The sequence below is a fragment of the Anser brachyrhynchus genome (genome assembly GCF_964034855.1).
Source record: "Anser brachyrhynchus genome assembly, chromosome: 14".
NCBI lineage: Eukaryota > Metazoa > Chordata > Aves > Anseriformes > Anatidae > Anser > Anser brachyrhynchus.
The window spans coordinates 1,467,773-1,481,360 of NC_137709.1; the positions used below are offsets into that span (position 1 = coordinate 1,467,773).

General features: G+C 55.4%; 1 protein-coding gene across 1 annotated transcript in view; it reads right to left on the reverse strand.

Moving 5' to 3' along the window:
- Positions 1 to 13,588, reverse strand: part of LOC308177708 (uncharacterized protein) — a 52,600-nt gene that overhangs the window by 13,564 nt on the left and 25,448 nt on the right. The window contains exons 7-10 of the mRNA XM_080555368.1: positions 8,680 to 11,491; positions 5,704 to 7,761; positions 3,176 to 5,052; positions 1,702 to 1,847 (exon numbers count right to left, since the gene is read on the reverse strand). The gene's annotated coding sequence lies outside the window, so the exon portion shown is untranslated. The remainder of the gene's footprint in view (positions 1 to 1,701; positions 1,848 to 3,175; positions 5,053 to 5,703; positions 7,762 to 8,679; positions 11,492 to 13,588) is intronic.

Genomic DNA, 13,588 nt, shown 5'->3' on the forward strand with positions numbered 1-13,588 from the left:
GATGTTTTGCGATGAGATGACAAAAGGCAGTCACTCAGCTGGCAGCACCCAGGCAGGGACACGTGCACGGGGACCCCTGCACTGGGATGTGAGGGTGACACAGCCTTGTCCTGCGCTGCAGGTGCTTCTCCTGCTCCAGAGACCACGGGGTCCACCTGTGGTGGTTGAAATGCAGCCGATACACAAGGTTCAAGGCTCTGTTTCTGTTTCAAGGAACAGCAGGGAAAGGCTGGAAGGACTCCCCAGTCTGCACTGGGGACCATTACCCAGTCCCAGTACCACTGGGCAGCCAGAAGCTTCCCCCGGTGAGGGCCCCGGCACAGAGCGAGGTACCCGGTGCGCTGCCAAGAGTCCGAGCGGATGCTCCCACTGCATGGAGGGGGGCAATGCTCTTCATGGCCTCTACAGCAATAATCAGCATTTTGCTATTTCTAGCATATGTGAAAAGAATCGACTGTGCAATTCCTACGGGGGAAAAATATCCAGGAGCAGCAGGACTTGCTGCCGTTCAGGTGGCTGAGGGGCGAGGTGAACATCCTGGGCAGGAGCTGGGCTGGGGACGCGCACAGAGCCATGGAGCCTCATGACTCCTAAATGCTTTTTCCAGTGCTTCCTTTCCTGCAGTCAGGGCCTGACTTTCCTTAGTCAACAGCAAAAGAAGAAGAGGGAAAAAGAGGCATTTAGGTACCCAGGGTAACCAAGGTTGTTAAATATTACATCGTTGAATAATAATTACAGGCCAGTGGTGGAAAGCACTCCCATTCGGATGGGAAAAGACAGGTAATCACATTTATTTTACCTTTGTTTTTGTATAATAAGTCCTTGGAAACAGTAGAAGTGTGTGCTTGGCAGGAGCACTGCAGCAGCTCAGCCGCTCTCTCCAGCTCTTTGCAGTGGGAACACCACTAGGTGAGATCCGCAGCATATTCGCAGAGCTGAACAATGGACCTAATGTTTTCATACAAAACTTTCTGAAGAGCGAAAACAAACAGCCTTCCTGCCTGCACAGCTTGGGGCCGATTCCTGGCTCCGCGGGGCTGGTGCTCACCTGCAGGCTGCTCCTCGCAGGACCCACTGGGTGCTGCCCACACGGGTGGGTGCGCAGGGAGCCCCCAAACCCGGCGAGGGGCATGCCAAACCCAGGGGCCCCCGCTCTGAAACCAGCGGGACGTTTTCATCACTTATCTCATCCCAATTCACAAGTAATAATGACAAACGGCACTGGGGGCTGTCGACCACAAAACCACCCCGAACAGGCTGGGCAGCCGAGCTGGCAGGGTGCAAGGAAGGAGAAATGCCCGCAGCGAGGCCCCGGCGATGTGGGTAAGGCGCCGCCTGCTCCTGGCACGGCCGGGCAAGCCATCTCCACGTGGGAGGTGGAGACAACAGGCGCTACGGGTCGCGTATTTCTGCGGCAGTAATTAGCCACTAATTATTGCACTCCAGCATTGCTCTGCTAATTACTGCACTCCTGAAGTTCTGCACTCGCTGGCTCTGAAGCCTTCCCCGAGCGCTGACAGCCTCGTCCCCACCCACCCTCCCAGCGCACGGCGCGCTGCCATGGGAAGGGGGAGCGTGGCGGTGCCAGCGCCGCGGGGCCAGGCAGAGCAGGGCCAGCACCAGCACCCTCCCCAGACGTCCCCTCCATGTCCCTCCTGTGCCCCACATCTGTTCAGGGGGACTGCATGAGCACCAGCTTACCAGGCAATTCCTGCTCTTCCTGGTCACCTTCAGGTAGCGAAGCCTCCATGCACTGCCCACGGGGAGGGTCGGCTGCAGGGTCTTGGGCTGCACACTTAAAGCTTGAAGAACTACAGGTACCACTTTGCAGCTTTCACTTACAATCCCTAACAACCAAAAAGGCACATTTTTACTCTGTACACCAGTTAAAACATTTTAATTAATAGGAAGAAGAAAATAATACTTGTAAAAATCTACTCAGCTTAAGCACCTTTCCTCCACCCCCAAAAAATTAAATGACAGTAGCGTATCTTGGGGTTTTATCAATATTCTGGTGTCACAGGTAAGCAAGGTGGCTCTCCCTAAACTAGCAAATACCTGGGGCCATTTTGCAGCACTCCCTTATTTTATACATCCCAGCACATGCACCTTAACTCATAGCAGGTGCACACAACCCCATTACAAAAGGCTAACAACTAACGATTTATCAGCTGTGCCACCACCACAAACCATGCACAGGTTCTTAATTACCTGGGCAGGGAGGTGAAATGCACCCTTCTGAATCACGGTGGTACTGTGAGGCTGTGGCACTGCGGGTCCTGCAGCAGCAGCACTGGTTTGGAGACGGTGCCACTGCTCCCCACCAGGCTGAGCCCTGCAGTCTCTCCTCTCACTGCTCCTGCAAACTTACTATTCCTTAATGGCAAGGGATAAGAGTCAGGAAGCCAGGCATTTAAACCAGGACTTAGCAGTACCCAGCAATGACCCAATATCTGCTAAAATCCCGGCTTTAGGCCGGTGAGCTGAAGGAGGAGCGGGGACGAGGGAAGGGCCCGGCCACCTGCCCTGCCCCAGGCACTGCTGCCAGGGCACTGCCAGTGCTTGGGAAATGCTGCAGACGATGTTTGCAATGGCAGACACGAAGATTCAAGCTGGAACAAGATGGAGCGATGTGGACAGCAAGCAACATCAACAGCTTGCTTAAATATTGTGATAATTTTCCCCGTGAAATGCCGGGCTGTCACTCAACCAAAGAAATGAGTGAGTGCATGAACAGGAGATCCGGGTTTCTAATTAAACTGGAAAGTTGGAAAATGTAATACTGGATTTAGCTGTGCTGCCTTCCAACACCTCATTAACCGCAGGGCATTCCTCTCATTAGACTTCTACGCTCAGAAATTACCACCTCAGATACGCACTTGACGCCCAACTGGGGGAAAATGTCAACACTTTGTCTGAAAAATAATCCCTAAGGAAGCCACAGTAATTGCTTCAGACAGACGAACAAGCAAGGATGACGTTACCCAGAGAAACCACACTCAGCTCGGAGAGTTTTGTCCTTAGGGTGAGAGGTGAGGGGGAAAACAAAAAAGACTTATAAGATGTATTAGCGTAATTACGCTTGAAGCTCTTCCCCAGCACGCGCAGAGAGGGCAGGTGTGCTGCATGGGGCCGCCGCTGGTGCCGCCCCTTGGCCACCACGGCAGCCGCTCACCAGCACGACGACCCAGCACGACGATGATCCCACGCTGAGGCTTCTTCCAGCGTCCTGCAGCGCGGGAGGAGGCGGCGCAGGGCAGGTGCGGTGCCGGGGGATCCCACGGCCCCCTCTGCCCGCGCTCCCTCTTGCTCCTGCTCACGTCCACGCACGGCTCCGCTGGGCTGCGTGGTGCGGCAGGTTGGCCGGCCAGATCCGCAAATCCACTGAAAGCTCGGCAGCCTGCGAGCTCGGCCAGCACGCCGTCAGCCACGCACAGCACCAAACCGCAGAGCTCTAAATCTTGGGCGCTCCCGGCTTTTGTTTGGCTCAGGAGTCCTCTGCCGAGATTTAAAACCCGGCTGCTTGTTCCTGTTAAATGTTTATCCTGCACCAGGAAGGGCATGAAAAGTCACACAAACTATTGCGCTAGAAGAGCTGGAGCTATTTTTTAAAAATATCACACTTTACATTAAATAAACAACCCTCTGACACGCTGCCATTTGTTAGGAAAGAATGTAAATCTGGGTCTAATGGCTCCCATATGTTCCCCGGGGATGACATGGAAATGCCCATGAAAGGTAAAACGCCGGGAAGGGCCGGGTGGCACCGCGGGGCTTCGCCGCAAGGTACGCTAGAGGGTGGCAGCACCCCGGGGGACGGACGGACTGCCCGGTCCTTCTGTCCAACGGAGCTGCTTTTAAAAGCGAGGGGGTGCCCGCTCTGACCTTACCAGTCCCTGTGCCCCTGGGGACGTTACTCCCCGCAGAAGGGACCTGTCTGACATCCGAGGCGCTGCCTTCCTTGCGCTCGCTGGGGCTGCTGCGGAGTGGGACCCGGGGCGCGGGGACCAGGGGTGGCAGAAGGCTGCTGTGCGCCACAAAACCCCCCACAGCCCCTGCAAACGGCCTGGCAGCGTGGTCCGATGCTCTGGGGACCACCTGGGGGACGCAACTGGGGACAAAACCCCGAATCCTGGGGGCGAGGGCCGGCCACCTGCTGCCCCCCGGCCGCTCCCAGCACGATCGGGTCCGGCTGGCTCCAGGCTGTCGGGCAGCGCTGTGCTGGGGCGGACAGACCCCAAAAAAACCCCACGAGGTGCCAGGACCCCCCGCTGCCCGCTGCCGGACCCTCCGCCCCCCCCCCGCCGTGCGCTCCCGGTCCGAGGCCGGCAGGGGGAGCTGCGGGGGCGCGGCTGCGGCGGGGGCACCGCGGGGGGGGCTCGGGGCGCACCGGGACCCCCGGCGCTGGGACCGGGGGGGGGGGGCTCGGGGCTCCCCCGGGACACGCGTCCCGCAGGGCGGCCTCCCCTCCCTGCTGCCCAGCGGGGTGCTTGGCCCGGGGGACAGCCCCGGCCCGAAAAGCCAAAGCAGGCGGAGCGAGGAAGCCCGAAATGATCTGTGATTAAGCTCGGGGAGCTGCTGGGAATCCGAGCGAAAGGAAGGCTTTGGGTTTCCGCCGCTTTCCTGCGGTTGGCATTTTGGAAAGGCTGCCGGAGGACACACACATCTCGGCGGTGGGCGGCCGGGGCCAGGGCTGCAGCACCCGCTGTGCCGCCAGCGTCGTCTCCGTGCGGGCAGGGGCTATGGGGTGACACAGGACCCCCCGTCCCCAGCATCGTCCCCCACCACGCCACCCCAAACCCCCGCCGGGGAGCTGAGGCAGTGCCGATCGGTTGTTTAAACAGGAGCGATTTCCAGGGTGAGGGTCACATTAGGAAGAGGGGGGGGAATTTGCAGGAGCTTGAGCAAGATCCTGCAATTCCTCGCCCTGCAGCACTGCCGTGGTCCCCATACCTGCTTCCCTCTCCAAGGCCCTTCCTGGCTCTCAGGGTTTTCCCTTCCCTGCTGACTTGGTGCTGCAGGAAACTCTGCTTCCCACATTAAGCGGATTGCCTGCACCAGCACAGACAAATACATTTATCACGCCGAATTCCCGAGCTGTTACACCGCGGAGTTTCCGGGATGTGAATCCTCTGCCTCTCACATCCTCCCCGGCCCCGTTTCCGGAGCTGCTGTGCATTCATCACCCCCAGCATGGAGCGTCCCCAACGCCCCCACCACGAGGCTCTGCCCCGGACCCTCTGCTGCCACCGCAGCCTCACGCAGGGCCCTGCTGCGGGCAACAGGCTCCGAAGCATTGCCCAGCCCTGCTCCGAGGGCACAGCCACAGGCCCCAAGCTGTGGGAACACCTGGGGCAAGCACAGAGCACTGCCCAGCACCCCAAAGCCGCCGTTTCACTGCAGAGTGCCCCCTCCCCATTTTTCCAGCACTGATTTCCCTCCCTCTGGCGAAGGGGCTGGGGAGGAGGACGGCACCTGCCGCCAGACGTGCGGAAAGAGCCGGCCTCTGCAGCCTGCCTCACAAAGAAAAGGTGCTGCTGGATTCAGAGCCAGTCAGTGAGCTCTGGGCTAACTCTGGAGGAAGGGGCTCCCTTAGGCACTGCTGGGCAGGAGGCTGCTCGCGCTGGGCCAGTCGCTGCTACCAGGGCTGTGCAGCCCCATCCCCGGGTGCTCCCGCCGCTGTGTTTTGTACCTCAGACATACCCGTGGTCCTGGCAGTGGGCTTCTCCTCCAGGCTGCCCTGCCTCAGCCATCCGAATCTCATTTATCCTGCAGCTGACGTGCTTTTTTTTTTTTTTTTTCTTCTGAGATGTGAACAATTTCTGCGGATCCATCTGGATGTTATTAGGGAAACGTCTTGGGTCCACAGCGGCTGCTGGCAGCAGGCTCCTTCCTCGCTTCCTCTGTCCCGGACACGTGAGGCGAGGAGCCGGCCCGCACGAGGAGCCTGCGGCGTCCGTGTACGAAGAGCAGCAGCCAGGAGGTTTTGGGTGCCGGGCTCCCAGGACTTCCCATGCAGCTGCCCCACAGCGGGGCCACGCAGGGACCCACCTCGGTGACAAACATGTGGATGAGCAGGGGAGAACGTAGGGGTGGAAACCTCCCCATCGCCTGCTGTTCCCAGGCACCTCTCCCATGTCCCCCCCCCCATGTCCACAAGCCCCCCCCAGGCTCCACAGCCAGCTCTGGCACTGCCCTGCCCTCCGCACCTGGGGACAGAGTGGGACACAGAGGGAATTGCGCTCATGGTGACTGCAGGGACTCCTCACGGCTGATTTAAATTTGTTGTAAATGTTCCTCAGCAGCACTCTCACCACTTGCTCCCCTCTTTCTGTACTCCCTTAGCTCAGTCCGTTCCCCTTGCTCTGCGCAGTGAATTGCAGTACCCACAGCTTGCTTGTGCAACAGCACGGTTCCCTTGGGCCTCAGCTGACAGCTTCCATGGCTTTTGGTATGTTTTTATTTAGCCATTAGAGCTATATCCTGAATGTGGCTATAAAGCGTATTTACCGTTTATGACTTAACTCGGTGCCAAATCCGTCCCAGCCACAGCCTGTGCTGGGGTGCGTTTGGGCTGTTTGCTGCGGGCTTTGCAGGGAATAAATGGGGAATAAGGACGGAGGGACAGCAGTGAGGGGGGCCGGTGGTGCTGAGCCCGGCCAGCAGAGCATCCCGGGCACAGTAGTGATGCCACAGGCACGGCGTGGGCATACGGTGGCACAGGCAGCTCTGCTGGCAGCACCTGCAGAGAAAGGCAGCAGCCCCCGAGGTGCCCGTCCTGGGCAGCGTGCGGGCACCGGAGAGCAGGAGTCAGCCTGTTCGAAGGATGAGTGCAGTTTCCCGTCGGTCACGTATTAAAATCACACCTTAAACACAGGACAAAGGAAGGAGGAGAAGACTGTCCAGGCACAGCTGTGAGAAGTTCACCGTGTGAATTATTCAGGCTGGAGGTGTTTGCTCTGTGGAGAGCACGGCTGCAGCCTCAGGCCCAAGCATCCATCTCCAAGAACACTTCCAGCTTCCAAAGCACAACCAGTTGCAAGCCAGAGGCGTCAGAGTGCAGTCATTACTCACCCGGGCAGACTATTCCTTGTCACTGATCATGGAAAGTCAGTATACAAAAAGAATTTGCAACAAAAAATGAACTTCTGTTTATTTTCAAAGAAGCAAGTTTGGTCTCAACTCTCTACTCTTGCAAAGAGAGCCGGTATCGCTGCTGCTTCGTTATCTTTACCCTCATTAATTACCTCACCAAACTAAATGAAAACCAACAGGAAGGCTGTGGGCACTGTCGCACTCCTTGGCAAGATACGTACTGGTCAAAGGTGCAGTCCCAAGGCCATGAATTATAATCAAAATACCATTTTACTAGTTTTCCTCAGAGTTTCTGGACTGATTCTCCCCAGCCTCCACAGAGAATACTGGTATTTTTTTTTCCAGCCAAATTTTCTAACCAAGAGTTTGAGAAGGGCATTCACAACGAAGGCAGACCAAACCCTCACCGCGTCTGCCTCTACCAGCGCTCCTGCCTCAGGAAAACACACGCAGACAATTTGGGTTTCCTCACCCAGGCTCCTCCAAACACCTGGCAGAGTCTGGTGGGAGCAAGAGGAGGAATTTAGGGATGGGAGTTTTTGCAGGGTGCTTTTTTAACAGAGAACAAAGAAATAAATTGCGTAAGTAGAAATGTATGTTTGCACTAGCTGGGGTCATCGCTGTTCCCAGGCTCATTTCTGTATGTTTTTGTTCCATTCTGAAATCCTGTTATGGAAAAACAGATTGTGACAAAGTAGCAGGAAGGGAAAAGCAACACAACCATCCTGCAGACTCTGAAACTTAACAGATGCTTTTGTGCCCAGAGGAAAAGGCTGGTGCACGGACACTGCTGCAGCCAGGCTCCGAGCAGTGCCGTACCCGAACATCGTCATCTCAGCTCACGTCCCCGCCGCCGTGCCCTGGAGCTGCAGCCCGCTCACCGTTTCAAGCTTTAACTTGCTACGTGTGCATGTCGTTTATATCGTGTTAAGCCCATCCAGACAGCAAGCGATTTCCTCGTGCTTAACAGCCCCTCTGCTCTCCCCGACGCCCGTGCACTGGGCTAAGCCCGGCCGATTAACGCTGTCCCCACGAGAGTCCCCACGGCCACAAACGCCTCAGCCCCTCCAGCCTGCCCTGGGCCGTGCTGCTTGCCTGCAGCTCGCTGACTTCCCTCTCAGTGCCTGCTGTGCACACTCCTGAGTTTTGTACACACTGCAGGTATCAGAGCGCAGGCCACGGCTTCAGGAATCATCCTGAGCTCTCGGCCAGGCCTACCCCATCCCATTACCCCGAAACCTTCGAAGCCTTCTCTTTTCCTCCCAGCCTGAACCACAGTTTTAATCCTTGATTTTTCTAGACCAGTAGAAGACTTTTTCTGCTTCCCCCCCCACTTCCCCACTGTGAAAGTCACTGTGACTTTCAGATAAAGTCACTCCCAGTCGTCACCTCGATTCCAGTGCTTTTCCCCAAGCTGTTGACGCTGACCACGGAGCCTGCGCTCCCCCTTCCTTACCCCCCAGCCTCCAAACCATCCCCAGCGGCAGAGGGGCTTCACCGGTCCCAGTGCCACCACAGGAGCAGGGGAGGTACCCACCCGACCTGCTGAAGCAAGACCAGTAACAGCAGCAATGCCGAGCTTGCCTGAAGTGCTTTCCAGGGACAGGAACAGCTCAGCCATCCTCACGAGTGTTGCTCAGATTTAATTCAGGCTGTTTAGAAACTCCTTCCGTCTCTTTGGTGCCGTTTCCCTGCACCCAGCAGCCCAGGGCAAAGCTGGCATTTATCTGCAGGTCCAACAAAAACTTCCACAGGGGGCCAGGTGCGAGCCTTTAATTCTGACAAGCCTGCAAATAAGCAAGTGTCAAAAGGGAGAAGGAAAGAAGAAAGAGAGGCACCCGGGGAAGGAAGGCATGCCGGGAACGGCTCCGCTTGGGCACGTCATCTGCTGGTGCTCGCCACGCCGCTGCGAAAATGGACGGTCGCTTCTGGGCAGCAGCAAAGGGGCTGGCTCAAACCCCGAGGGATTCGGCCGGTTAAAAGGACGAGGGCTGCAGCCAGTTCCCAGCTGAAGCGGGGGCCACACAGCTCGGATTCCTAAAATCGGGTCAGCGCGAGGTAGCGCGGGCAGGGCACGGGGGCTGCAGAACCCACCGCTGGTGTCCCTCCGGGTGAGCCGCTGCTTCCTGCCTGCACTTGGTTATCCCACGTCTCATGTTCTATATGGTTTGCCCTGAAATATGCCAGTGTGCAACTCTCCAGGCTTTTCCGTCCCGCTGGGGTAAACCCGACGCATGTGGGATGACACGGCAGATGAAATCAGCCATCGCTGCTGGTTTTGTGCTGGGCTCCTGCCAGCTCTGCAGAGGTTTTGTGGGGGTTTCGGGCTGGGGTTTCTTTTTTTGGTTTGCTTGTTGAATTTATTTTTTTTAACTGAAGTGGTGCTTTAAACACTTGCTATCTTCAACCTTTTCAAAAAGTCAGAAATGAAAATAAAGCTCTGCCCAGATCTACTTTTCCACAGTCCCACGGAGGTGAGAGGATCGCTCCGGTGACTGCTGGGGCGTGCAAACACGGCCGTGACCGCAGGTCCTGTTCTATGGGGTGCAACAGTGCTCCCCAGCCCCACCACCCCTTAGTCCCACAGGTTTTGAGGCCGAGGATTTACTTACACAGCTGAGACCAGAAGGAGGCGTTTCTCTACCCTCCGCCTGGTTTTGCCTGTGTTCTGCAGTGCCCTTGTGGGACATGTCAGAGGAAGCAGGAGGCAGCATGTAGGACCCTAGGCCAGGACTCCGGAGAGAATCCTCAGTCCAGGACCCACCGCACAGCATCAGCATCCCCATGGGACGGACGTGAGCACTGTAAAACAGAGACAGCACCCTGTCCTTGTCACAGGGCGGGATGAGGGTGAGACACCAGCTCCAAAACACCCCCGCAGCGCAGAGGTACCTCAGGACATCTGCAAGTTCCTGGCAGTGAGCTGCCTTTTTTTTTTTTTTTTTCCTCCTCCTCCCTAATTTAGTCCTGGGTCAAAACTAAGCACAGGAGCACTTCGCATAAGCAGCTCCTCCGCAGCTGACTTCACGGAAGCCCGCTGACTGCCCAGCACAATTTCCTTCCCAGAAGGACCCCGCGTTCGCATGTCCCTGCCGTCACCAGCTCAGTCAGTGGGGGCGATGCCCGCCGCCAGCCGGGCGTCCTGCAGGACAGGACGGCTCCGGGTGCCCCTGCCCTGCCCCTCGTCCACCAGCCCAGCCCCGGTGCCTTGGAGCGGCGCTGAGCCTCCACCGCCACGACCATCCCCCAGCCCGAGGAGCAAGAACGAGAATTAAAGGAGAAGAACTCTTTGAAATCAGTTTTAAGTAAACAAAAAATTGATCTCACAAGCTTCAGTAACCACAAGCATAAATTTGGGTTTGGCTGGTTTCTGTGTTTTGCTTGGGTTCTTCTGCATCACATATGAAGACTATTTTAAGACGATTTGCTCGAGCGGCTCAGCATATCTCCAGGCCAGCGTGCACTCCACAGTCACCTAGGAGCCACCGCTGTCCCCATGGCCACCAGATCCCTCCTGGAGCGGTGAGAGACCGAGCTGGCCTGAAATGCAAACAAAGTCCCTTATCCTGGGGCTCCTATCACCACCACGGGCAGGCTCTGTCGGGAGCTAGCTCGGTATCCCCAGGAAACGGAAGGTGGGGAAAGGTAAAAGCATTCGCTTTCCAGAAGAAAAACAAAACAGTAATTCTATGCATGCCCTTATTTTATTTCAGCGAAGGGCAGGTATTCGGTCAGCAGAGCGGGACAAATCTCGTGTTTGAGTCCAGATCCCTCCTGTATCTGAAGCAAAGAGCCGTCACTCCCCCATTCCTTGCACAGAGACATTAGAACTGGCCAAGTCTGCAGCAGGGATGTACGGATCTGCAGGTTTGACCCGGGCAGCATCTGAAGGGGCTGAGACGTGGATCTCGAGAGGACGGCCACCAGCCGGATGCTGCTCGGACCCACTCCCCGTCACAAGTAACAAAACTAAAGTAAAACAAACCCAAGTAATTCTCGCTTGCTTGGTAATTGCCCCCAAATCAGGCATCTGCATCTTCAGCAGGCACAAGGGCGCAAAGAGGAAGGGCAATTAGGGCTCCTGGTGCCTGCACGGAGCTCGGCCGGACAGCTGGAGAATGGTGGGGGAGAGTCTACCTTTCAGAGGGAAAAGGGGAAAAAGAGAACAGAAAAGTAACTAAAGAAAGGTGGTGTCGTGCTCGTCTCCCTAATGCCCGCAGCAGCCCGTCAGCCACACCACCCAACAAATGGCTCGGGATAAAAGAGAGGGAAAAGCACCATTACGGGTCCGCGTGTGCTCGTTAGGCTGGCTCTCCCTCTGCTGCTCTCCGGGGAGCGCTGCCATTCCCGGGAAAGGTAGCAGACGATCACTTTACAAGGCAAGGGAGGGAGGAAACTGCAGAAGAGGAAAGAGAGCAGACAAATTGCTAAATGAAAAGGCAAATGAGACGCTGTGAGCAAACACGGCGCTGCCTCCGCGGGGCCGGCGCTCCGGCTGCGGACCTCTGGGCAGAGGCACAGCCTGGGGCTGCGAGCTCGGGCTCGTGGCTGTTTGTACAGCAACATCAAAAGTCATCTTTATGCAATGCTTCCTGAACATTTCCACATTCAATTTTGCAAACCTCCAGGCAACATTCCTTCCAAATCACAGGCCTTGGCTCACACGTGAATATCACAAAAGCAGAAGAAGAAAAAAAAAAAGAAAAAAAAAAAGCACAAAGAGCTATCATTTCTAGCAAAGCATTTCTTGTTTCCGCTTCGAGAAGCTCTGGAGGTTATTTGCAGCCTTTAAACTAATGAGCGGCCGACAGAGCGCAGGCAGTGGAGGAGGATAGCAGCAGCTGCCAAGTAATGATACTTTACACTTACGGATGCTTTTATCCGTGTTTCTCCGAGCACTTCACAGGAGATAGCAGGGTGTTATTATCACTCCCCTATTCATGTGGAAGCTGAGGCATAGTTTAGAGTGAAATATTTTGGTCTTAAGACTCCTTACTCGGGAGGCTTGTTTAGGAAGGGGGGTGCAAGACGAATTGCCCTCCGTCAGATGCACTCCCTGTTGCAGGCACAGCTGGGAGACAAGCAGATTGCCAGGCAATTCCAAGCAGGATGCCCAGAGGTTTGAATTGCTGATCGTGGCGCTACCTTTGTGCAAAATCCCTCCCCCGTCACGCTCCTGTCTGGAATCGCACAGGAAGGTTAAAAGGAAGGAGAGAACAGCATGGGGAAGTTTTCATTTCTTACAACATTTTGCAAATGTTTAAGGCTGCTTTTGCTAAAGTTTTACTGAAAGTTCTATACAAAACCTTACACAAAATTAAATCCTTAATGATGCCTGTAGTATGGATAAGAAGGAAAATACCCATTACTTTGGTTTTTTTATTCCTAAGCAGTAAAACCTTTCTGAGACAACCCAGTGAGCCACAATTACTCAGCACAGCAGATCTGCACATGGGCTTTCACCTAAATGCACTCACCTACGCTACATACCTGCTGGCTTAAGCTATCCCTACACATAGCAGAGGAAATCATTACAGCAGCTTACACACAGCTCTCCAGGTCTCTGCCTGCAGATGCCACTGCTGCTGGTGCTCATTTATGCAACCAAGAACAATTAGAAATAAATGGGCAAGGAAAATTAGACTTTTTGTGGAACCAAGTGTAACCTCATGACAGCAAAAATCACACCTCCAGATGAAATGCCTGCTCACCTTCCAACTGCCAGACCCCTTCCCCATTCACACTCAGCAGTGTGCATCCAGGGGGTGGCTGCATTCACATGTCACAAGTTCCCCAGTGCCCCTTCATCCCCTCCCCTCCCCTCCCCAGGACCATCAGCAGAAGGTGAACTTTTCCTTCCTGCACCCAGAAGCAGCCAGCACAGCAGCACCTCCTCAACCCCAGGTGCTGAGCCCTCACAGCCCCCAACCCCCAGCACACCGTGGGCTTTTTCAGCCCCTCCAAACATCCTCACCTGTGAACAAACGTGCCGCTTGTCCTGCTTTTACCCACAGCTGGGGGAGAAGCCAGAGCCCACCAGCGCCCTGACAAGTGTTAGAAAAAGTACAAAGCTGCATAGAAAAGGCATTTAGCCGGTGCACTTTGGGGAGATAGGAGCCTGGCAGAGGCATTTCAGTGGCAGTGCGTGCTTCCAGCTGGGTGGTGATCAGGGGCCCGCTGAGTGCTTGGGCGCTCAGACCTCGTCCAGCTCCTTCACCGGGTCTAATAAAAGATCTTGCCTTTACCCGGTAAGCTCAAAGCATTCTCCTATATTCAAAATTTACTCAAAATTTTCTTAAATTTTATGCACACGATGTATAAATCTGTGTCTTTACCTATTGTGAAAAAAAAATGAATAAACCAAATCCATGCCCATAAAACATGTACAGCTCTTCGTGCATTCCCCAAGTATTTATTGTTTGAAGAATGGGTGTAGTTTCACTTGAGACCAGGGTGTTGTATGGAAAAAAAAAAAAAAAAAAAAAAGACTGGC